At 39.2% G+C, this 23,491-nt stretch overlaps 1 pseudogene; it reads left to right on the top strand.

Annotated features, from left to right (window-relative positions):
- The window catches only part of LOC119889441, a 78,834-nt pseudogene that overhangs the window by 8,892 nt on the left and 46,451 nt on the right, over positions 1-23,491 (top strand).

Raw genomic sequence — 23,491 nt, 5'->3', positions numbered from 1 at the left:
GCTCTGGATTCAGGAGAGGATCCCCGGGCTGGACCAGGAGGACCCACAGCCTCCACAGGTTAAAGAGGAACAGGAGGAACTCTGTACCAGTCAGGAGGGAGAGCAGCTTGTAGTGAAGCAGGAGACTGACACCTTTATGTTGACTCCTACTTATGAGGAAAGTGACCACAGTGAAGCAGAACTGAAAAGTGACCACCAGCTCCTCTCTCACAACTGTCATGTATCTGAGAGCCAAGATCAGAAAGGAGGCGAGCATGAAGACTCAGGATCAACTAGAGATGCAGAGCCAAAACAAAAGAATCAAAATCACAAAAGGAGAAGCCCCAGAAACAATGTACACAAGTCTACCATGTCAGAGGTTCACCATGATTCTCACACAGGTAAAAACTCTTTCACATGTGACACATGTGAAAGAGTTTTTCTGTACAAGTCAGTATTTCTGAAACACGTGAAAATCCACACAGGTGAGAAGCCATATTCTTGTAAAACATGTAGGAAATTTTTTAGCCGGAGGGCTTACTTGAAAGTCCACATGAGAACCCACACAGGTGAGAAGCCGTATTCTTGCAAAACATGTGGGAAAGACTTCAGAACCAGCGATCACTTGCAACGCCATATAAGAACCCACAAAGGTGAGAAGCCGTATTCTTGCAAAACATGTGGGAATGCCTTCAGAACCAGTGATCACTTGCAACACCATATAAGAACCCACACAGGTGAGAAGCCGTATCCTTGCAAAACATGTGGGAAAGCCTTCAGAACCAGAGAACACTTGCAACACCATATAAGAACCCACACAGGTGAGAAGCCATATCCTTGCAAAACATGTGGAAAATCTTTTAGACAGAGGAGTAACTTGACACTCCATCTGAGAACCCACACAGGTGAAAAGCCGTATTCTTGTGAAACCTGTGGGAAAGACTTCATAGCCAACTTTAACTTGCAACTCCATATAAGAACCCACACAGGTGAGAAACCGTACCTTTGCCAGACCTGCGGGAAAAGATTCCGTTACACTTCAGCATTAAAACAACATACAAGAACCCACACAGGTGAGAAGCCGTATCATTGCCAGACCTGCAGTAAAAGATTCAGTGACTCTTCAGCATTTAAACAACATACGAGAACCCACACTGGTGAGAAGCCGTATTTTTGTGAAGTATGTGGGAAAGCTTTTAGATTTAGTTGTCAACTGAAAATCCACATAAGAAGAGAACACACAGGTGAGAAGCTGTAGTTTTGCATGACGAAAAGATGTGTTGATGTGTCTGATTTGACACGGCACAGAAGGCAGCATACAGTGTTGAATAATTCCTAATTCCTAGATTGTTTGTTAGGTTCTTTTTCTATATTTATACACTTTGTTGGTTTACAATATTTTATAATTACTTAGAAGTGTTTGTAGTGTAGCCACTAGAAGAATGACTGTGGCCTCACAGGGTAAAGGTGCTGTTATTCTTTTAGTGTAAAGTTTAACTACTGAGTGTTTAATGAGTGTGTTCAAACTCATATTTTATTCTTATACTCTGTGTGTTTATCATATATTATTGTTATACTCTGTGTATTTATGAACGTGTGCTTTTTCAATGTGCCTACATGAGCAGAACAGCTGCTCAGGCCACGCAGGCGAAACCTAGCCAACCGTAACCCACACAATGGAAGCAAGGCACCTGCTGTAAGTCATGTACGCCAGGCCTGAGATCATGGCGAACTGAGGCCAAGAATGGGATCATGACACATTGTGATTTATGGCGCCTGGTACTGCAGGGTACGGCCAGGTACTGCATGAAACCAAGCTTTGCGCTGCCGAAACTAAACTTGTATGAGACACAGCACCCTCATGGTTGGCATTGTTAAATCATGTACTTGTTCATTGAATCACGTTATACATGTATTAAATATGTTACTCCTTATTAATTCTTTTAAAAAATACAATTGTAAGTGTAAGTTTTAATGGTCTCAAACTATGCCTGTATAACTTTTAAAAAATACAGTGGACTGAAGTTGAAACATATTGGTGAATTTCTAATCCAGTAATGTAAAAAATATAAAGTGAGATAAATGGTAACAATAATTACATATAATAATAGCTAAAAAGTGGAAATTGTAACCTTAATTTTGGTTAATTTGGTAAAACAGTATGAGAAAAAGGCCATTAGATGGCAGTAGAGGATAAGAAATTCACCAAAGGGGAGGAGTGGTCAGCAAACACTATAGGTGGTGGTTAAGGTGTAACGCCCACCTGCAAGGAGGAGACAAGGAGGAGTTCCGACTCGACAACAGACAAGTGGGAGACGATTCAGTTATAGAGGTTTGTGGACAAAACACACAAGAACTCACAGAAGTGAAGAGCTGCATAATTGTAGTGGTAAAAGTTTTACTGAAATTACGTACTTGAAAACACCTGAGGATCAATATACCTCTGTGGTAATGAAGTCTTTTGAGCAACACGTGTTGTCCCACCTCATGTCCACTACAGACCCACTCCTGGACCCCATGCAGATCACTTACAGAGCCAACAGGTCTTTGGACGATGTAGTAAACATGGCCCTTCACTACACCTCCAGCAACTGGACTCTGTGCCAGAATCCTATTATGTGAATTTCAGCTCTGCGTTCAACACCATCATCCTGGCTCTACTGCAGGACAAGGGCCCAATCCCAATGTTCACACTCACAGACTCACAGACTTTGAGGCACGTTCCTGGTAAGTCTGTGAGCGCTTAAATAGCGAAGTGTGCAAGGGCTCTCTCGCAGACATTTTAAGCCCTTTTTAAAACCTTTTAGTAAGTCTGCATTTCTGTAGACTTTGCCCACAGTTCACAGCGGTATGACGTGAAACACGGGGGTTACCAGTGTTTCCATGGGACACCTGGAAGCGAGAGAAATATAATGGCAAATCTGCCTTATAAGAGAAGAAGAAGAAGAACGGTAAACAAACAAGCATGATGGAAACCAACGGTGATGCCAAAATTGTTAGAATTTTTCTTAACATAGATTTAAGACGGTAAATAGAACACATGAAGTCAGAAGAATGCAATCACGAACTTAGTTTAATTAACTTTTTATTTTAGTTAATCATGATTTGATCATGTTTTGACCAAAAATAGTGCATTGATTATTGACAAATGTAGATTGACATTTACCTCTCCTCCACTCTGTAGGGCAAGCCATAAAATAAAAAGTGTGTTTCAGCATTGTCAAGGTAATGTGGCAAAGTGCTGTCCTGTTCGTGTTTACAGCATTTTGAGCCCTTGCAGCCTCTTGCACTCAATCACTTACAAAGTGATATCAGTAAAGTCTGTGAGGGTTCAGGGCTTAGGGTTTAGGGGGACATTGGGGCTGCATCCGAAAAGTCTTTTTTGCTTAGGAAGGTTCCTAACTGAGTGAAGTGACCCAGAAGTATTTCAGTGGCAGCCATGATAAGAGCTGGTCGAATTCTCTAAAAGCTAAGGAAAGAGCCTCAGTGCTTCCTTTCATATCTTCTTTAACATAGGGTACACCAGACCATGCTTTACGAAAGGAAAGGAGAGATGAGATGAGACGATGAGTCCTCCATGCATGCCAAAGTTAGTCATGGAGTTCCTCAAGGATCTGTCCTCGGACCAATCCTCTTCACTTTATATATGCTTCCCTTAGGCAATATTATCAGGAAACATTCCATAAGCTTTCATTGTTATGCAGTTGATACTCAGTTATATCTATCGATCAAGCCAGATGAAACTCATCAGTTATCTAAACTTCAAATGTGCCTTCAGGATGTTAAAACCTGGATGACCTGTAATTTTCTAATGTTAAACTCAGATAAAACTGAAGTTATTGCTCTGGGGCCCAAGCACCTCCGTGACGCATTATCTAAAGATATAGTTTCCCTTGATGGCATCGCCCTGGCCTCCAGCACCACTGTGACGAATCTTGGAGTTATCTTTGATCAGGACATGTCGTTTAAGTCTCACATTAAGCAAATTTCAAGGACCGCCTTTTTCCACCTACGTAATATTGCGAAAATCAGGAACATCCTGTCTAAAAATGATGCAGAAAAACTAGTCCATGCATTTGTTACTTCTAGGCTGGATTACTGCAATTCCTTATTATCAGGCTGCTCGAAAAAGTCCATTAAGACTCTTCAGCTGATCCAGAATGCTGCTGCACGTGTTCAGACAGGAACCAGGAAAAGAGATCATATTTCTCCTGTTTTAGCTTCTCTGCATTGGCTTCCAGTAAAATCCAGAATAGAATTTAAAATCATTCTTCTTACCTACAAAGCTCTTAATGGTCAGGCACCATCTTATCTTAAAGAGCTCATAGTACCTTACTACCCCACCAGAGCACTGCGCTCCCAGAATGCAGGGTTACTTGTGGTTCCTAGAGTCTCCAAAAGTAGACTAGGAGCCAGAGCGTTCAGCTATCAAGCTCCTCTCCTGTGGAACCAGGTTCCAGTTTGGGTTCAGGAGGCAGACACCATCTCCACATTTAAGAGTAGGCTTAAGACTTTCCTCTTTGATAAAGCTTATAGTTAGGGCTGGCTCAGGTTAGTCCTGAACCATCCCTTAGTTATGCTGCTATAGGCCTAGACTGCCGGGGGATTTCCTATGATGCACTGAGCTCCTCTCTCCTCTACTTTCTCTCCCTCTGTGTGCAACCTCATCCCATTATTGCATGTTACTAACACAACTTCTCCCCTTTCCGGTAGTCTTGTGCTTTCTCGTCCCTCTCCTCTCTCCTCCTATCACTTCCTGCAGGTTTTCTGGCTCTGGAGCTGTGGAGTCTGGAACTGTGGTTGCGGGTCACCTGCTGCCCCCGTGTTCCTGCTCGACACCCTCTGCTGCAACGACTATTGTTACTAGTCCTGTTGTTATTATTGTTATTATAATCATTACATTACTATAGCAACATCACCTTTACTGTCTGTACCTCTGTGTGTATATTGTGTAGGCTGCCTCCCTCCCCTTTCTCTCTCTCTCTCTCTCTCTCTCTCTCTCTCTCTCTCTCTCTCTCTCTCTCTCTCTCTCTCTCTCTCTCTCACCCCAACCGGTCGAGGCAGATGGCCGCCCACCCTGAGCCATGGTTCTGCTCGAGGTTTCTGCCTCTTAAAAGGAAGTATTTCCTTGCCTCTGTCGCCTAGTGCTGCTCTTGGTGGGAACTGTTGGGCTTCTGTAAATAGCATCATAGAGTACGGTCTAGACCTGCTCTTTTATGAAAAGCGCTGTGAGATAACTGTTGTGATTTGGCGCTATATAAATAAAATTGAATTGAATTGAATTGAATGCCGTCCCACAATTCCTTGTTGCGCCGACATTTAAAGTGATGCACCTTCTCAGACTCAAACGATAAAATCCATCGACCACATTTAGCAATCCTTGCAATACAGACACACATGATTCTTGAATAAGACTCTCACAATTTCCTTCTTTCTTTTGGTTTGTTTTCTTTTGGCTTTGCTGTAATCTGATGCTGTATCGACACTTATGTTTCTGATTGTTGAAATATGCTATAAAGTGTTTTCTACAATAATAAAAAAGAGAAATCACCGACCATGATGGATAGTTGATCAAGTTACCAGTGGCTATTAAGCCTTTTCTCTCTTATGCCATAACTCTAATATGCATATTTCTTAAACTGTCAACAATAAATGACAACAATAACTGTCATCAATAAGTAATCAAAGTGAGGATAATGTGCCTTGGTGTTCAACAGTTAATTCTTCACCACATTTTACCCCAAAACATGGACATGACAGTTATATGTAGTCACTACAGATACTTTACAGCTTAAGATTTAAAAATAAAAAAACTTGCAATGAGCTTATAAAATGAGATGTTTAACTATCCAGCAGGATGTGAAACAGGCAAACAAGACTCAACATTGTCTAGTTGCTCCATACAAATGTTACATGTTAGGACATCAGTAATTAAAATGTTACATAATTCAGGGCTCTCAAGCCTCACGCATACACCGTGAGAGACGCACATTTCAATCAGTTCACACACCACACTTTGTATTTCTCACGCTGAGAAGTTAGAGATAATGCCTACGAAAATGTCCTGCTATATACAATTAATGGAGGAGGCGCAGGCATACTGAGTTTTCTGCAGAGGTCACATCTTTCTCTGTACTAAATTGCCAGAGCCGTTGAGCTTATCAGAAATTAGGATTTGTTGTTTCCGGGTAAATTCCGTCATCCCGCTGCAAGCACTTTGTTACTAGACAACATGCACGCCCGCACACATGATGTGGAAGTTGGAAGAGCAAGCTCATGAATGTGTCTTTTTTTTTTTAGCATTTTGATTTTAGAATTCCTGGAGGAAATCACTTGCCTGTGATCAAATAGAGTGTAAGCAACTGATGTTTGGGAGTACAGCCAAATTCGTGCTAAATTATTACTGATGCAGTCAAACACTCTCAAACCTCTTTGCAACCAGAAGCTTTGGCTTAGCCAGTGGTGAACAAAGTAGACCTATTCAGAGCCTTTTTCAAGTAAAAGTAGTAATACCTCAGCAAAACTACTACATTGAAAATGTTAAGTAAAAGTATGCAAGTAGGCTATAAGCAGGAAAATGTAGAAATAGCCTATTAAAGATAAAAGTAGTCTATTCAAAGCAGAAGGAAAAATGTACCTATGTACTCATTATGTATTAATCAGCTGATTATTCTCCATTAATCAATTAAAGATTCTGTAAATAGTGAGAAATGTTGTCACAGTTACCCAGAGCCCAAAGTGACACTTTCACAATGCTTGTTTTGTCAAAACCTCAAAATTAAGGAAAAGGAAAAGCATCAAATCTTCATGATTTTGAAGCTGGAAACATGAAATGCTTTTACATGAAAAATTACTTAAACAGTGTCTGTCATTTGGCCTTACTAATGTAGGCCTACTAGCTGTAGGCTAATTGTATAAACTGTTAAGTAATTTCATTTATAACAAAGCATTAAATTTTTTTTAACTCTTCATATGTTTTGTTTGTAAAAAGCTTAATTTGTAAAGTAACTAGTAACTGAAGCTGTCAGATAAATCTAATTAAGTAAAAAGTAGAAATATTTCCCTTTGAGATGTAGTGGAGTATAAGTAGAAAGTGGCATGAAAAGAAAACACCCAAGTTATGTACAAATACCTCTAATTTGTACTTAAGTACAGTACTTGAATAAATGTACTTTGTTACTTAGCTTTGGGTACCTGAAACTAAGGAAAGAACTAGAGATGTTTTTCTATATTTTGGCTCTGGACGGAACACTATCATTCATCACGACATAGAGAAAGTCTTAGATCTTTGAGTTCAGCTCAGTGTTGCATTAATAATTTTGTTCAGTCTATGATTAAGAACAGTGATGAAGTACAACAGCTGAATGTTATGCAAAGTTCATTGGTTATTAGTCAATTAGCTGATGATACTACCCTCTTCCTAGAAAATGTGGCACAAATACCAAAAGCCTTAAAAAATATCTCTTTCTTTTCAAAAACCTCAGGTATTTACTTGAATGTACATAAATGTGAATTGATGGCAATCCATGATCACCCATTTACGTCTACTCAAGATGTACCAGTTAAAAATGAAGTCAAATATCTGGGGATTACTATTTCTCAGGATCTTAGCTATAAAGACAAAATTAATTTTAATAATATTCTGAAAAAGCGTAAAATGATTTTGAATACATGGCTACAGAGTGATCGGAGATGTATAAGTGGAACGGTGCGCATATTCAGGATGTGCAATTTAGTGTAACTTGCTAATATTGAGTGTTGAGTATGATGTTTAACTATATTGTAATATCCTTTGTCATTCAGGTTTCACGTTTAATTTACCATCAAAAAATTGTATTGACTTTGGGGGGTAGAATTTCTGTTGAATTGTGCTTTTGACGTTAGTAAATGGCCAGTAAGGTTATCTACTATTTCACCAGCGAGGCCTGCATTATTGGAAAGTGATCTGTAAATATAATTTCTCCCCTCATAACGCAACAATTTGGAACAATAGATGTATACTGATAAAGAAGAAGTCTTTCTATTTTAAAGAATGGATGGAGCAGGGGATATGGTCTATTCAACAGCTAATGGATGACAGAGGCAGAATACTTAACTATGATGAGTTTAGGCGTAAAATACAATGTAATATGTACTGGTAGAGAATATTGTGCTGTGATCGGAGCAATTCTAAAAGCCCTTATTCAAATGATTAGGCGGGCCTCATTATACAGACCGATCATACCTAAACTTTTCACAGTGTCTATTGAAGCCTGTTCTTTTTTGGATGAGAAATGTATTAACAAGGTTTTAAGATCTGTAACCAAGAAATGTTTTCCATCGCCTCTTAAAAGGAAATACACATTGAGGCATTCACATCTAATTCTCTTAGAGGTCACAGAGGGGTATTTCTGCAGTTTCTCTGTACCACCTAAAGCTAAAGAAGTGCATTTTAAAACAATGAATGATATTTATCCCTGCAAAGAATTTTTACGAATAAGATTTAACATTGACTCTAATGAATGTGTATTCTGCAATACAGAAATAGAAACAATTGAACATTTAATGTTCTCTTGTAATATTTTTAAATGATTTTTGACAATTGGATTTTACATAGTTGGCTTACAGTAATGTTAGATTGGGTCTTATAATGGAGGACAGAAAACTGGAATTTTTATACAACCTAACAATTCTATTGAAATATTTTTTACACAAATGTAAATTCTTAAAAAACACCCCAGAATTCACTATTTTTCCAAAAGAGCTGTCTCTTTACTTGGATTCAATACAGATAGTTAAATTTAAGAAGACTAAATTACTTTATACACTTATGTCAGATGTCAGACATTTAATGGGATCCCAACCAGAGGATTGTTGTTTTTCTTGTTTATTTGTTTGTTTTATCATCACCATATTTTTCTGGCTGTTCGTGAAGTATATAACTGCACTTGTAACTTGCACCTTATTTATTTTTACTTAGTCCTGGATTATATTTTGATGGTTAGATTTGTATTATGCAAAATAAAATAAAAAGTTGAATAAAATTCAATCAGTTGAAAGTGGAACGAAAAGCTCCCACACTTCCGCTGTCGGAATTTAATAGTGTGACATCTGGCGGAAGTAAACAATATAAGCTCCAGCATTAGCAACATGTACTGAATTCACTGGAAGGAGTTATTGTAGCTTCTAATTATTTAATTTGAAGTTTAGAGTTTGAGAGAGTTTGTCAACGAACGACTAACTGCTGCTGCTGAAGAAATATTCAGTTTTTCGTACTCGTTGAGTACGAGGAAGAGATCGATCGTCAGCACATACTGCTGGATGTCGTTTGGAAACCCGAAATAAAGTTCCACAGCAACATGTCTGTAAGCAGGAGGAGGTTCTGGCTGACCAGCAGCTCTGGATTCAGGAGAGGATCCCCGGTCAGAAAGGGCCAAGATCAGAAAGGAGGCGAGCATGAAGACTCAGGATCAACTAGAGATGCAGAGCCAAAACAAAAGAATCAAGATCACAACAGCAGAAGCCCCAGAAACAATGTACACAAGTCTACCATGTCAGAGGTTCACTATGATCCTCACACAGGTAAAAACTCTTTCACATGTGACACATGTGGAAAAGGTTTTCAGTACAAGTTAGAATTTCAGACACACCTGAGAATTCACACAGGTGAGAAGCCAGATTCTTGTGACACATGCAGGAAGTCTTTTAGCCGGAGGAGTCACTTGAATGTGCATATGAGAACCCACACAGTTGAAAAGCTGTATTCTTGTGAAACGTGGAAAAGATTTCAGAGTTGGTGGTCAATTGAAAATCCACATAAGAAGAGAACACACAGGTGAGAAGCTATAGCTTTGCACAAAAAGTTGTGTTGATGCATCGGATTTGATACAAAAGTAATCTTGTGGGAGATGATTCAGTTCTAGAGGTTTGTGGTCAAATCAAAAAGAACATCAAAAAAGCCCAGCAGAGGATGTACTTCCTACAGCAGTTCAGCCTGCTAAAGTCAGTAATGGTGCACTTCTACACCGCCATCCTCACCTCCATCACCATCTGGTACGCTGCTGCCACTGCCAGGGACAAGGGCAGGCTGCAGAGTATCATTTGCTCAGCTGAGAAGGTGATCAGCTGCAATCTTCCATCACTTTAGGACCTGTACAACCCCCTAGTCACCTGAACAAATTCCTTATTTGTGTGCAATAAATCTGATTATACTGAGAGTATGGTCTAGACCTGCTTTATATTAAAAGTGCAATGAGATAACTTTTGTTATGAATTGGATCTATATAAATGAATACAATGCAACTGAAAGTGAATAAAAGTTTTTTGATAAATGACTTAAACGATGATTCGGTTGTTTGTTAATGTTGTTCAATTTAAGGACTAGCAGTGAGACCCAGATCCAAAACCACAGAAAAGTCATTGCAAAAAAATAGTCACACTAAAAATGTACAAAACTTTACTATGTTTAAGATTCACTGTAATGACTTAAAAAGTCCTTCAAATGTGACAAATGGAAGAGCGTTTAAATACATGTCAGAATTTCAGAGACACCAGAGCATCCACAAAAGAGAGAAGCCATATTCTTACAAAACATACAGTTTCAATTAAAAGATGTATAACCTCACAGTTCTGCAACAGGTGAGTCTTTGAGTGTTTATATACATTACTGTTCAAAAGTTTGGGGTCTCAGAAACTTCATTGTTTCAAAAGACAATGACATCTAATTGATCAGAAATACAGTATAGACATTGTTAATTTTATAAATCACTATTGTAGCTGTAAACAGCTGATTTGCAATGGAATATATACAGAGGTAGATTCTAGTAGTGGCTAGGTAGTGGTTCATTATCAACAAGTAGCCCTGTGCTCTAAAGGCACGTTGCGTTTTGGAGCATTAAACACTTAATTTCCTGCGTTCTGGACATTTTCTGCTCCAATGTATGGTGGATATGAGCTTTTAGGGGAAACAAAAAATTCAGCTGGCAGGGGACAATTCATATATATAACAAAATATAAGAGAATATGATGCAGTAATCAGCAGCACATGGGTTTTTTAGTTACTTTGTTTGGACAATGCACATTTTTCTTCTATATTTAAATTGCAGTCAATTTCTTATTGTGCAAATAACCCTTTCTCAAAGCATTTATATTTGTTAGATAACATTTTTTTGGACAAGATATTTTTAGGACATTTTTAACAAATGCTTTCAAAAAGTGATGGGGGCAAAATCAGCCATTTCAAAAAGTGATGTGGACATGTCCCCAGTGTCCCCACTGTAAATGACACCTATGGCTATTTGTACATCACATTATTTTCTTTTATGCCACTTTGTACTTAAACTCCACCACATCTCAGAAAGAAATTCTTAACATTTTACTTCACTACATTTATCTGACAGCTTCAGTTACTAGTTACTTTACAAATTAAGATTTTTACAAACAAACCTATGAAGAGTTTAAAGGCAGGGTAGGCAAGTTTCTTCTAAAACACTTTTTGTCACATTTGTTGAAACTGTCTATATACACCAATACATATTAAAATGTAAGGGGTTCTGAAAAAGAAAGTATAAAAATCTGTCTGTAGTCCTCTCAGGGCTACAGTACGCTCACTTCGCTTTTGGTCTGAAAGACATAAGACATAAATGTAGTTGCTTGATTGTTTATGCTGCAAGTCTAAAGAAAAGGCATTTATCATTTTCAATGTTTTATTTAGAAAAGAATCAAAATATTATCCAGAACAGGGAAAAATCTTTGTATTTTCTCTACCCTCCTGGGCATAAAACAAAAACAATGTACAGGTATTCATTCACACAGTGGATTGAATTATTTGTGTAGCAGTTGGTGACATTACATCTTACACCCTGCTAGTATTAAACCTCTGTATTGTCCTAGTGGATCAGGATAACAGTTGCATATCTTCTAGAAACAGCAACTCATTATCTCGACTCTGTGACCAAGTGCTCCACATTGCCACACTACAAACTGTATGCTGCCTGACTGAACTGTCTGTTACTCTGTCCTGGGTCTGGAAGATCAGCCTTGTGTGGTGCATGGAAACACAGTAGTCTGGATGTTGTCCACAGTCCTCAGATTCTGGCCTGTAAAGGAATGTATAGTTGTTAAAACCCCAAATTGAAAATATTGGTGTAATTGGACAGAACATTCATCAACGTGATAAGATATTTTTATTGAACAGGGGTTTGTTCTCTAACAAGACTTCTGTGTCCACATTACACATCAGGTCAATCTACAGTGGGGAGAACAAGTATTTGATACACAGCTGATTTTGCAGGTTTTCATACTGCATGTAGAGGTCTGTAATTTTTATCATACGTACACTTCAACTGCGAGAGACGGAATCTAAAACAAAAATCCAGAAAATCACACTGTATGATTTTTAAATAATTAATTTGCATTTTATTGCATGACATAAGTATTTGATCACCAACCAACCAGTAAGAATTCCGGCTCATAGACCTTCTTTAAGAAGCCCTCCTGTTCTCCACTCATTACCTATTAACTGCACCTGTTTGATCTTGTTACCTGTATAAAAGACACCTGTCCACACAGTCAATCAAACAGACTCCAACCTCTCCACAATGGCCAAGACCAGAGAGCTGTGTAAGGACCTCAGGGATAAAATTGTAGACCTGCACAAGGCTGGGATGGGCTGCAGGACAATAGGCAAGCAGCTTGGTGAGAAGGCAACAACTGTTGGCGCAATTATTAGAAAATGGAAGAAGTTCAAGATGACGGTCAATCTGCCTCGGTCTGGGGCTTCATGCAAGACCTCACCTCGTGATATCTTGCATGACGGCAGGACCTGGTCAATGACCTGAAGAGAGCTGGGACCACAGTCTCAAAGAAAACCATTAGTAACACACTACGCCGTCATGGATTAAAATCCTGCAGCGCACGCAAGGTCCCCCTGCTCAAGCCAGCGCATGTCCAGGCCCATCTGAAGTTTGCCCATGACCATCTGGATCATCCAGAGGAGGAATGGGAGAAGGTCATGTGGTCTGATGAGACTAAAATAGAGCTTTATGGTCTAAACTCCACTCAACGTGTTTGTAGGAAGAAGAATGATTACAACCCCAAGAACACCATCCCAACCGTGAAGCATGGAGGTGGAAACATCATTCTTTGGGGATGCTTTTCTGCAAAGGGGACAGGACAATGCACCGCATTGAGGGGAGGATGGATGGGGTCATGTATCGCGAGATCTTGACCAACAACCTCCTTCCCTCAGTAAGAGCATTGAAGATGGGTCGTGGCTGGGTGTTCCAGCATGACGATGACCCGAAACACACAGCCAGGGCAACTAAGGAGTGGCTACGTAAGAAGCATCTCAAGGTCCTGGAGTGGCCTAGCCAGTCTCCAGACCTGAACCCAATAGATAATCTTTGGAGGGAGCTGAAAGTCCGTATTGCCCAGCGACAGCCCCGAAACCTGAAGAATCTGGAGAAGGTCTGTATGGAGGAGTGGGCCAAAATCCCTGCTGCAGTGTGTGCAAACCTGGTCAAGAACTACAGGAAATGTATGATCTCTGTAATTGCAAACAAAGGTTTCTGTACCAAATATTAAGTTCTGCTTTTCTGATGTATCAAATACTTATGTGATGCAATAAAATGCTAATTAATTATTTAATAATCATACAGTGTGATTTTCTGGATTTTTGTTTTAGATTCTGTCTCTCACAGTTGAAGTGTACCTATGATAAAAATTACAGACCTCTACATGCTTTGTAAGTAGGAAAACCTGCAAAATCAGCAGTGTATCAAATACTTGTTCTCCCCACTGTACATCACACAGATGAGCCAATGGCTGAAGCAGAGCTGTAGTTAGTTGTTGTAATCAGTAAACGATAATAAAAAAGTAATAACAATAATGGATTACATTTATAAAGCAATTTATTTTTGACACTCAAAGGGCTTAGGGGGAAACACCAGAGAAACTTTGAGACAAGTACACTGGGTTAAAATATGCTATCCTCATCAGAGACAATACTATCACCATAGGAACTCTAACATGCAAAAAAACGTACGTTATGAGTCTAACACAAAATTCACGTTCGTGTAGTGTAACTGATGGAAACGAGAAAATGTGTATCAGCCTGTTTTTAGCTTTGCCCAATGTTACCGCAACTGTTAGCACAGCTACCTGTTGCTAAGTTAACAGTTAGCTAGGCAGCTCGTTACTTAATCAAAGTCAGTCTTTTTAAACCTATCCAATAATAACATGCTAGCTTGACAGTGAGTACTAACAGCCGGGTTAGCTGTTTAGTTTCATAATGATGAAGTTTGATGTTTTCTTACCCCTGATGTGTGCCGCTGCTCTCCACTCCTCACACTCTGCTCGTCCTCCTGAGGTGTCAGCAACGCCCGTTCACATGTTTTGGGGGCGTGGCTTTGGAAGGAGCTCAGAAGGGAGGGGGTGGGAGTTTTTCTGTTGGGTACTTTCAAAAATCCAGCAGTTTCTGGCTAGTTTCTCAAACTTACTTACCCTGCCTTTAAAAAAATATGTTTTGTCATAAATTAAACTATCCAACAGTAACATTAGCAGCTGAATAATTGGGTGATTAACAGAACTTTAATTGACTGTAAATTTTGTTTGTCATGTAAGAAACCCCTGAAAAACATAATTACACCATAATTCCTTTTACTTTTGATACTTACATAGCCTATTTTTAAAAGCTGGTACCTTTTGTATACTGAAGTAGAAATTTAAATTGAAGCTAAAAGAAGCTTCTATTTTTAGTGGGGTAATATTTAGCAGGGGTATCTGTGATTTATGTACTCAGTCCTCCACTGATAAACAAGTTTTTAATCAAATAAAAATAATATTTTTAAATAATTTCGTTCCGCTTTTTAATAAATAAAAAGCGGAACGAAAAGCTCCCGCACTTCTGATCTCGGAACTTAATAGTGTGACATCCGGCGGAAGTAAACAAAACAATCGCCAGCTTTAGCAGCATGTATTGAATTCGCTAGAAGTTATTGTAGTCGTAGTGCCGCTAATTATTTTACTTGTACTTAAGCAACAATGTCTTCAGTTGAGAGTTTGAAAGAGTTTGTCAACGAGCGACTAGCTGCTGCTGCTGAAGAAATATTCAGAGTTTTCAAAAACACTATCGTCGAGTACGAGGAAGAGATCGATCGTCAGCGCAGACTGCTGGATATCGTTTGGAAACCCGAAGTAAAGTTACACAGGATAGGTGAGGAAAGTTTTGTTATTTTAGTAACACAAAACGGAGGAGATCGATTTATATACACACACATATACTGGGACTCATTTCCTCACGTCTCTGCATTTCTTTCTTTGCCATCACAGAAGTAAGGTTAGCCTGTTCCTTTTGTTCTCTGTCCCTCCAGAGCTCTCACAGCAACATGTCTGTATGGAGGAGGAGGTTCTGGCTGACCAGCAGCTCTGGATTCAGGAGAGGATCCCCGGGCTGGACCAGGAGGACCCACAGCCTCCACAGGTTAAAGAGGAACAGGAGGAACTCTGTACCAGTCAGGAGGGAGAGCAGCTTGTAGTGAAGCAGGAGACTGACACCTTTATGTTGACTCCTACTTATGAGGAAAGTGACCACAGTGAAGCAGAACTGAAAAGTGACCACCAGCTCCTCTCTCACAACTGTCATGTAGCTGAGAGCCAAGATCAGAAAGGAGGCGAGCATGAAGACTCAGGATCAACTAGAGATGTAGAGCCAAAACTAAAGAATCAAAATCACAACAGCAGAAGCCCCAGAAACAATGTACACAAGTCTACCATGTCAGAGGTTCACCATGATCCTCATACAGGTAAAAATCTTTCAAATGTGACACATGTGGAAAAGGTTTTCAGTACAAGAATGATATATGGATTAATCCGCTGATTAGAAATATTCTGAAGATATTAAGAAATGTTTTCACAATTGCCCAGAGCCCAAACTAACACCTTCACAATGCTTGCTTTATCAGTCTTAACCTCGCAATGATTAAAATTACATTGAAATAATCAAAAGAAAAGCAGCAAATCTTCACATTTGTGAATCTGGAACCGTGAAATGTTCTTACAGGAAAAATTCATTAAATGATTATCAAAATATATGCCATTTAAATTTCTGTCAATCATCCAATACACTAGCTGTACTAGTATAAACTGTTGGGTAGTTTAATCATCATTTTTCAAACTCTTCATATGTTTTGTGTGAAAATCTTCCTTTGTAAAGTAACTGAAGCTGTCAGATAAATGTAGTGAAATAAAGAGTGGAGCAGAAGTAGAAAGTGACATGAAAAGAAAATACTCAAGTACCTTGAATTTTTACATAACCTCTTGGAAACAGTCTATTTCCAGGAATAATGGCTAAAATTACATACCCAAAAGGAATCAGTAAAAACTCCTCAACCATTAGGCCTAGATGCATAATTGTAGTCTCCTTTGAAAGGTCAGAAGCTAGGGAAGATGAATCAACTGTAAATGAACCTATTTTATTTTTTTATTAAAGAGTAAATGGAGATGCAATAAAGGACAATGGGAAATTTCCATCCTGGTCTGGTATAATATTTATATTTTAATAGCAATATCACTATCAAAACAATCATCCTGTAGATTATAATGCAACTGAATATGTTCTAATATACCAGTGGCCATATTACAGAAACTTCCTAACCTGCATATCCTATCCTAACTGCCTGGTAACCATGGTAATAAGGGTTAAGAACTGATTTAGGAAAAAGGCCATTACAGATTAACAGTTCTTGAGTCAATGTTCCTTTCCTAACTTTAGATAGGAAAAGTGTTTTACAGAAGCATTCTAACTTCGTAAAATCTTAAATAAACTCTCCTAACTTTAGGAGAACTGTTGAGCTGTCCTAACTTTTACTTTTCCACCAGCTAGTGTTTGCTAACTCGTTTAATCCACATGGCTGCTCTTTAATTGATTTTACAAGATCAACAAAATGTCAACAAGCGGAACTTAATTGATTCTACCGATGTGTTTGATGACAAAACCCGCGTTAGTAGAAAGGCAGTAGGCGATGTAACACTAGATAATGTCTCATTATGTAACATAATGTAAAGGCTCGATGTAACAAAAGGATCCAAATGCAAGTCTTTGCATTTTGAAGAAAAACATGAACAACATGATGACGTTAGCCCGCAGCCTTTATTAATATTTTTTGTTTTTACCTTCATTATTAACTTTCCCGAGAAGAGAAGCCTACGGGTTTGTGCCGGGGTCAGTGAGGGAGCACAGGAGGAGCCACCACCAGGTTTCCTCTGCTCTCTGGACACGACAGCTGTGTCAGCTATTTTAGCCCACTCTTTAATCTCCCCAGATAAGCGTTACGTGAATTTGGATTTCTCGATGGAGGTTACCAACACCTCTAAGTCATCTGACTTGAAGTTCAATAATAGTTGTCCATTTTCAGTTTTTTATTAAAAAAACAAATATTTTTTCTAGGTCAAAAAGAAAACCCAGTACAGCGCAGGCTTCAGTAAACTAAAATCGTACAATGCTTACAATATCCTCGCTTGTTTAACTAATGTGTGCAGTCTGTAGATGATGATGATAAATCAAATTCATTACAGCAGTTCATGGGTGCCCATACAACACGACTTTGTAGTCAGAGGTCACTATTCTACAGCAAAACTGCCAGCAGGTCAGACACACAACAGCAGACCATCAGGACCACTCAAAACAGACCCACACAATGTTAAACCAGAACCATCATATCTAATTCCTAATTCTTAGCATTTCAACTTTTAAGTTTCAACTTTTTTTTAGCAAATATCTCCGAGAATGAGAATGAAATGTAATCTGCTTTCAGTAAAACAGCTGCCATGCAAAGTTGGGGAATTGGGAATTTTTGGGTCTCTGTAAATAATATTAACCAGAGTAACTCTAGACCACATCCTCTCACTCGGTCGTTCTTTCTCTCACAAACACGGACAACAGACCCGTCTGTGAATTTAACTGGTTGGTATCATAAACACCGCTACAAAAATCTGTCCAACACAACGCTGTCAATGTCGGAGACCCATCTCCAAAACAGTTATTAGCAAGCATGTAAGGAGTCTAGCTAATAAGGAGAGCTATGTCAACTTTGGAAAACAGCTGTCAAATAAATCGTATAACTGGTAGTCTACAAGTGCGTTTGAGATAACTGGCTGACTTTCGCGACTTGATTGATAGGGGAATAAAAACAGTGCAGTCAAGTCAGACACAATCTACCTCTGGTAGACTGACCAAAGAAAAGAGATGGATGCAAATTTTACCAGGTAGCCTACAATATCTGTTTTGCAGAATAATACAATTCACTTCTTAAGGTCCTTTTAGGACACTTTGCTATTTGAACGCGGTTAACGCCACATTTTTGCGGAATCTCAAGAAATGGTACTTTTACTAAGTGTAATAATATATTAACAATTCTTAACGTTCATAGAATGATCATTTATCACTATAGATGAACCCCACAAAGAATAGTATAGTGTTTAAAAGCATAACTTTAATGCATTTTCATTAGGGCTTGGGCGATTCGTTGACGTAATCGAATACGTCGACACGCATTAAGTGCGTTGACGCGTCCCTGCTTCCGGTGTGGGATTATCCCGGACAAGGTCCAGCTACAAGACCGCGCCTTCGACCGTCTAAAGTTTGGAGTATTTCAGACAGACACTCAACAACGTGCTGCTCCGTGAGCTCTCTGAATTGGAAACAGCTTCACTGCAGCACAACTGCTGTCCACGAACACGTATGAGCAAGAAAACAGCTGAATGTAATTACAGACAATCTGTGACTGTCTGTGAGGCCTTTCAGGTGTTCACTGATGCAGAAATACATTTTATTATCATACTGCATTACTTAATATTGAAATGAATCCATGGCAGAAACATTTAAAGTTTTAAGTAAAGTAGCCTAATTAATGTCTGTTATTGTTATTATCACAACACATCAGTGACGAGGAAATTTGATTCATTTTTAAGATTTGCTGCTATTGTCATTATTCTAATGCGCTTCATCAGGATGATTGAATAAAATATAGATTTATTGATTAGACATGTTTTTGATATTTGAATGAATTTAAATTGATATGTTAATCAAGTAATAGGCAACTTTTTCTATCTTTAGAATAAACAAAATCTATCGACTAATCAAAAAAGTTATTGATAGATTAATCGACTTGAAAAATAATCTATATGTACATCCCTAATTTTCATATAATTCTCGGCAGGCATGCCAAATTCGGCATAACACCCGTGACAGTCGATAGCCCCCCACCACAGTTACGCTGTCAATCTGTGGGAAACACTGAATATTGTGCTTATTGTAGAAAGACTCTAAAATACTTAAAATGATATAATAAACTTTATATTGATTGTCAAACTGTGTATCTACAATGACTAATCCTCAGTTTCACTGCTCATGCCTAAGCATCTGTGTTGGCTAGCTAACATCAGATAGCGCATTTAAAGTAAAATAAATGCTAATTACAAAACTCTGAAGGTAGGAAAGTTAAGTGTATTAAAGCACCTGGATAGCTCACTACTTACAGCGTCTCCATTAGCATGTGATGCACTGGACTGGAGCAGCTGCTGTTGCGACTGATGCAGACTGAGAAGACGTTCAACTAACGTCAAGGTTAGGAAATGATACGGTCCATTTTAGGGGTGTCAGAAATCATATTTCTAGATTCTTGAATAAAGGCATGAGTATGGGAAATATTTTGTAATATTTATAATGACAGGTAAGAAAGACCCCCCGGATCTGTTGTTTTTGCCTCTTTTGGGAGGGTCCAAGCCTTAATTAGGCGGGTCAGACCCCCCCAAACCTCCCCGTATTTCAAACCATGCCGATTGAAGTGTTGATTTAAAAAATCAAATGAATATTTTTGTAGCCGACTAATCTGTTAATTATTTTATTCGATTAGTTGACTAATCATGATTATTTTTGTCATCCCCTAACCCTAATTAAACCATTTAACTAATTAAATCTTTCAATTGAATTCCTGATCACGAACACACCCTAACTAGCTAACATTACCATCAAGTGAACAAGGTTTATTATTCAGAATGAATACTAGTATGTAGTAGTATGGAAACCAGGGAAGAAGACAAGACAGCGTAGGAAACTCCTATAAGTCATTGACTTACTGTTGCACTTAAGGTGTTTGCTAACACAACTAAAAGAGTGTTCTCGTAGCCAGCATCGTCCCTGAGACCATGAAATAGTGTCTGTGATTTTGTGACAATAATGTTGAAAGTTGTTAAGTTATATATGAAATCCTTAAACACTGTTTCACCGACATAAATAGCTGAACGAAGACTGAATTCTCCCACTGTATTATAATGTCCAGAGGCATGCGACCTCTGACATGTATAGCAATTGTTAAAAGCCTCAGCTAAATGCATTAATTTTTGTTCAGAGCGTTTCCTTCTGGCTATATTTCCTCTATTGCCTTTAAAAAAACAGATTATATGCAGCCATGTTTATTTGTACATTTTGCAATTTTCAATAAAATATTGTGGGAAAAAAGACAAGCATGACAAACAAATGCAAAGTGTTTTAGCCTGTTCCTTCTGTTCTCTGTCCCACCAGAGCTCCCACAACAACATGTCTGTAAGGAGGAGGAGGAGGAGGTTCTGGCTGACCAGCAGCTCTGGATTCAGGAGAGGATCCCCGGGCTGGACCAGGAGGACCCACAGCCTCCACAGGTTAAAGAGGAACAGGAGGAACTCTGTACCAGTCAGGAGGGAGAGCAGCTTGTAGTGAAGCAGGAGACTGACACCTTTATGTTGACTCCTACTTATGAGGAAAGTGACCACAGTGAAGCAGAACTGAAAAGTGACCACCAGCTCCTCTCTCACAACTGTCATGTAGCTGAGAGCCAAGATCAGAAAGGAGGCGAGCATGAAGACTCAGGATCAACTAGCGATGCAGAGCCAAAACAAAAGAATCAAGATCACAACAGCAGAAGCCCCAGAAACAATGTACACAAGTCTACCATGTCAGAGGTTCACCATGATCCTCACACAGGTAAAAACGCTTTCATATGTGAAACATGTGGAAAAGGTTTTCAGTACATGTCAGTATTTCAGAAACACCTGAGAATCCACACAGGTGAGAAGCCGTATTCTTGTGAAACATGCGAGAAGTCTTTTAGCCGGAGGAGTCACTTGAATCTCCACATGAGAACCCACACAGGTGAGAAGCCGTACCTTTGCAATACCTGTGGGAAAAGATTCCATGGAACTTCAGCATTTAAAAAACATATGAGAACCCACACAGGTGAGAAGCCGTATTCTTGTGAAACATGTGGGAAATCTTTTTGCCAGAGGTGTCACTTGAAACTCCACATGAGAACCCACACAGGTGAGAAGCCGTACTTTTGCAAGACCTGCGAGAAAACATTCACTGACACTTCAGCATTTAACAAACATTTGAGAATGCACACAGGTGAGAAGCCGCATTCTTGTGAAACATGTGGGAAATCTTTTAGCCAGAGGTGTCACTTGAAACTCCACATGAGAACCCACACAGGTGAGAAGCCTTATTCTTGTGAAACATGTGGGAAAGACTTCAGGAACAGCAATCACTTGCAACTCCACATGAGAACCCACACAGGTGAGAAGCCATATTCTTGCAAAACATGTGGAAATTCTTTTAGCCAGAGGGGTCACTTGAAACTCCACATGAGAACCCACACAGGTGAGAAGCCGTATTCTTGTGAAACGTGTGGGAAAGACTTCAGGAACAGCAATCACTTGCAACTCCACAAGAGAACCCACACAGGTGAGAAGTCATTCCTTTGCAAGATCTGTGGGGAAAGATTCAGTAAACCTACAGCATTGACAAGACATGCAACAATCCACATAGGTGAGAAGCTGTAGCTTTGCACAACAAAAAGATGTGTTGATGCGTGCAGCACACAGACAAGTAAACTAGTGGGAGACAATTCAGTTCTAGAGAGTGTGGTCCAAACACAAGAACTTCCAGAAGTGAAGAGCTGCATTATTACAGAACTTGGGGTAAAAGATTTACTCAAATCACATACTTGAAAACACCTGAGGATCAATATACAGAGAATCATCGAGCTGAAACTCCTGTGGAGACACGTTCACCTGTGAATGAAATACACTTTTGCAATCGCTACATCTCTCACCTGAATGTAAAGTGTTTTCCATAATATGAGATGTCGGTGTCCTTTCATATGACTGTATTATATTTCTATTAGCATTATTATTTTAAAACCAATGTAATATCCAAAATGGAGACAACTATTTAGTTTCACAGTGAGTGCACTGTAGTGGCTGTTAAATTAATGGATAGATCTTGATTTTTGTTGGTTTTGCTAAATGTCTTTTTATGAAATATGAAAGGGCTTTAAATTAATCTACATCAAGTGGAATTTTTTGGGTCTATATAAAGCTTGCATATTCTTTGAAAGAAGTCAGGTTGACTGTGTGGAAATGTCCTTGTGAAAGAAAATGAGAGTTTCAGTTTTGTGGTATTTATTAAAACACTGTAGAGTAACAAAGTTAGTTATTTCAGCTATAAGTGCGGCTGTAGCTCGGGGTACAGAGCGAGCAGAGCGGACGTCCACTTATGAGAATATCGGTGGTTCAATCCCCGTTTTCCCCAGTCTGTATTTTGAAGTGTCTTTGGACATGACACTGAACCTCAAATTGGTCCCGATGGCTGTGGTCTCTGATGGCAGAGACTATGTTAGTCTCACAGTCTTAGGCCCCATCTACACTACTGCGTTTTCGAATTAAAGACCTATTAGAGACCTTTTGCTATGTTTGCACCTCCCGTCCAGACTACAGCGATGAAAACGAAGACCTAAAGCAGAGAAGTTTGGAAACGCTGCCGACCCCAGTTTGCGGTTTAAAAATCCAAAGGGCGTTTCAGTGAAGACGGGCCAAAATGGAGGACTTTAGAAACGATGACGCAGCCGCTCAGGCTCGGCTCTCTGATTAGATCTTGCAAAGCAGAAACACGAGGCTGCTGACAGGGTTTTTGACATGGTATTTTTATTAAAATATTCTGTACCGTGCAAACACTCATCTGCCTACACTTGTACTGTGCATGTCACCGTTTACTGATACTAAGTCTGTATTTCTTTATTCTTTTGTCAAATCTGTAACTACGGAATAGACCATCTGCTTCATGTTTACACCGGCACGCGCATGCCCAGTGCCCTGAACGGGTCCTAGTGTAGAGTTAAAAATTTTACAACAAAGTTTTTACCAAATGTTTTTCAGTGTTTTTTTTCAAATGTAAATGGTTTTAGGCCAGACAATTGCAATGGAATGTTAAATAAACCATTGTTTATCTCCTCTTGTGAAGGAAACTGACACCTCTTTCTTTAGTGCCAGAAGGATTCTTTTGTTTAACTGTTTGGCAGACATCTAAAATTGAGTGTCGACCGTTCTGGAGACAACCCCTGCTGTGCTATATGACTAGTTGGTAGAGCAAAGACTGTTTGTTCCTGTAAGATCAAAGGGGGTTTCACGTTTGGGATCGGTGCTCACTTGTTTGACCAAAAGT

The sequence above is a fragment of the Micropterus salmoides genome, unplaced genomic scaffold (assembly GCF_014851395.1).
Source record: "Micropterus salmoides isolate LMB-PRFRI ecotype aquatic unplaced genomic scaffold, ASM1485139v1 Ms_hic_scaffold_1, whole genome shotgun sequence".
Taxonomy (NCBI): Eukaryota; Metazoa; Chordata; class Actinopteri; order Centrarchiformes; family Centrarchidae; genus Micropterus; species Micropterus salmoides.
This window is presented reverse-complemented; position numbering and strand designations above follow the sequence as displayed.